Source organism: Odocoileus virginianus, chromosome 7 (genome assembly GCF_023699985.2).
Source record: "Odocoileus virginianus isolate 20LAN1187 ecotype Illinois chromosome 7, Ovbor_1.2, whole genome shotgun sequence".
NCBI lineage: Eukaryota > Metazoa > Chordata > Mammalia > Artiodactyla > Cervidae > Odocoileus > Odocoileus virginianus.
This window is the reverse complement of record NC_069680.1, coordinates 21,322,030-21,325,470: the sequence shown is the minus strand read 5'-3', so window position 1 is coordinate 21,325,470 and position 3,441 is coordinate 21,322,030. Positions and strand designations below refer to the sequence as shown.

Sequence of the window (3,441 nt, the reverse complement as noted above, 5' to 3'; positions counted from 1 at the left end):
TTTACCATACTATCTAGTTTTGTCAAAGCTTTTCCTCCAAGGAGCAAGTGTCTTTTAATTTTGTGGCTACAGTCACCATCCACAGTTATTTTGGAGCCCAAGAAAATAAAATCTGCCCCTGTTTCCACTTTTCCCCCATCTATTTGTCATGAAGTGATGGGACTGAATGCTATGATCTGTTTTTTGAATGTTGAATTTTAAGCCAGTTTTTTCACTCTCCTCTTTCACCTTCATAAAGAGGCTCTTTAGTGCCTGTTTGCTTTCTGCCATTAGAGTGATATCATCTGCTATCTGAGGTTGTTGCTATTTCTCCCAGCAACCTTGATTCCAGCTTGTGATTCATCTAGCCCTGCATTTTGCATGGTGTACTTTGCATATAAGTTCAATAAGCAGGGTGACAATATACAGCCTTGATGTACTCTTTTCCCAAATTTGAACCAGTCTGTTGTTCCGTGTCTGGTTCTAACTGTTGCTTTTTGACTGGCATACAGGTTTCTCAGGAGGCAGGTAGGGGTATAGTGCATAAATATATATATTTACAAATACTTACAAATTAGTATATTTAGTACATAAAAGCTTTAAATATGCTATCTGTAAGATCCATGTGCGGGTCAAGAAGCAACAGTTAGAACCCTGTGTGGAACAACTGATTGGTTCAAGACCGAGAAAGTAGTACGACAGGGCTGTCTGCTGTCACCCTGTATGTTTAACCTATACGCTGAGCACACCATGAGAAATGCTGGGCTGAATGAGTTATAAGATGGAATCAAGATAGGTGGGAGAAACATCAACAACCTCAGATATGTGGATGATTCCACTCTAATGGCAGAAAGCAAAGAGGAACTAAAGAGCCTCTTGATGAGGGTGAAGGAGAAGAGTGAAAGAGCCAGCTTAGGTCTAAATAGTAAAGCAACTAAGATCATGGCATCTGGCCCCATTACTGCATGGCAAATAGAAGGGGAAAAGGTGGAAGCAGTGACAGATTTCCACTTCTTGGACTCCAAAATCACTGTGGAAGGTGACTGCAACCATGAAATCAGAAGGCTTTGTTTCTTGGCAGGAAAGCGATGACAAACCTAGACAGTGTGTTGAAAAGCAGAGACATTACTCTGCTGACAAAGATCCATATAGTCAAGGCTATGGTCTTCCCAGTGGTTACGTATGGTTATAAGAGCTGGACTGTAAAGAAGGCTGAACGCCAAAGAATTGATGCCTTCAAACTGTGGTGCTGGAGAAGACTCCTGAAAGTTCCTTGGACAGCAAGGAGATTAAACCAGTCAATCTTAAGGGAGGTCAACCCTGAATATTCACTGGAAGGACTGATGGTGATGCTGAAGCTGAAGCTCCAGTATGTCGTTCATCTGATTTGAACAGACAACTCATTGGAAAAGTCCCTGTTGCTGGGAAAGATTGAGGGCAGAAGGATAAGAGGGTGTCAGAGGATAAGATGGCTGGACAGCATTACTGATGCAATAAACTTGAACTTGGGCAGACTCTGGGAGATGATGAGGGACAGGGAGGCCTGGCATGCTGCAGTCCAAGGGGTTGCAGAGAGTTGGACACGACTGGGTGACTAAACAACAGCAAAGGTCCATAACTAAAAATATAGAAAAAAATTCAAATGTTAGTAAAAGTGGTTTTCTTTAGGTAGATAAGACTATGGCAATTTTTTTCTCATGCTATTGCTTTTATTTCACAATTTAAAAAATGCTATTTTTCTTTGCATCCAGGAGTTCAAATTTTTAAATCTCTGAAATTGGGACACATCCTATAATTATAACTGGAAGTGTTTTTCTTCTTAATGGTACATAAAATGATGTGCTTAATCATTGATGGCATTTCTAGACTTGGTGAAACACAGTAAATAGAAAAAAAAATAAGAAAATTTGTTAAATCTGTATACCCCAGCTATCCTGTCTTTTCCACTTCACCACTTTGTTGAATCTTAAAGACACATTTAGCCCAAAATACATAATAATTGTGTGTGGTATTTGGGCTAACCAGTATTACCACACTAACTGGTATGGTATTTGGGTAACCAGTTTCCATTAAATTAACAAGAACGCAGAATCAGTAAGACTTGATTTCCTTTGCTCAGTGCACTAGCATCTGCAAAACAGACTGTGATGTGGACTAAAGGCTGGGGAGATGGAAGAGCACAGTTCTTATCTGTGACCATCTCACAGCAGGCGAGAAAGCAGAAGAGAGGGGACACAAGACCAGATCTATTGCTTCTGGGACATCAGATCTCGAGAGGCCAACTTGTGGAAAGAGAAAAAAGCCTCAGAGGTGGGCAGGATGAGAGCACAACCCCTGCTTGCCCTGTTCAGGTGGCTCTGCTATGGGCACCTTAAGTACTTCCTCTAAGAGAGTTAGGGACAGCCCCCTGTGGCCAAGGCCCACGGGTGTCACCTTCGTCTCTAGCACATTCCGGAGGCATTCAGAATATAAATGAGGATGAGATGATGACAAGTAGATACTGAAACAAAGGACTGGAAGGAGATGATGGTATATACCAGGAGGGAAGGGGGACACAGGCTAGGGAGTGCAGAGGTTGTCTCTGCAAAGTGTGATTGGAATTTTCTCCCTCCTCTTTTACTTCCTGGTGTGGTCAGACCTGCCAGACAGGTTCTGCACAGTCAAGAGGAAGAAGCAGAGGGTGGAGAGAGGAGAGGCACCCCAACTTTTGGTGATAACCAAAAGTTATCACACTGGGTGTGGCAACACAAACTTGAGTTCTAATCCTAGCTTTGCCCCTCATAACTGTTAAATCAGTCTTCTCTGGGCTTGTTTTCTTAGTGATCAAATGGAGCCAATCTTATTTTCCTCTGTGTTTGTCTTAATAAGGGTTGAACCAAGAAAAATCTTTATGCTAATGTTATAGATAAGAGTAGCCTTGTGGAGAGAATGAACTAAACTATGGTGGCTGGAGTCATGGCAGGACAGGCATTTAGGAAGTTTCTTTCCTTCTTTGTCCAAGTATTAGTTAAAAAGAGTGCAGCAGAAACTAACCAGTGGCAGCATCATGCTTCCAAAAAAAAATTGCAAGGAAAAGTATTGCAAGCAACAGTAGTAGTTGCTGGACTGGGTTCTAAGGGAAGGGGTAGAGAGATTCAATCAGTTACCAAGAAAGTTGGAGATAAATTTCTTCTCCCAGAATATGGAGGCACCAAAGTAGTTCTAGTCGACAAAGATTATTTTTCATTTAGACATGGTGACATTCTTTAAAAGTACATGCTAAGTCACGTCTGACTCTCTTCGACCCTTCGGACCGCAGTCCACCAGGTTCCTCTGTCCATAGGATTCTCCAGGAATTCTCCCTGACCCGGGGATTGAACCCATGTCTCTTGTGCCTACTGCATTGGTAGGTGGGTTCTTTATCACTAGTGCCACCTGGGAAGCCTGTAGACCGAAATAAATCACTATTGAAATGGCATCTGC

The 3,441-nt window shown here is 42.2% G+C and overlaps 1 pseudogene; it reads left to right on the top strand.

Annotated features, from left to right (window-relative positions):
* Nucleotides 1–2,934: 2,934 nt before the first annotated feature.
* On the top strand, nucleotides 2,935–3,228 carry LOC110138564 (10 kDa heat shock protein, mitochondrial pseudogene; annotated as a pseudogene).
* Nucleotides 3,229–3,441: the final 213 nt, after the last annotated feature.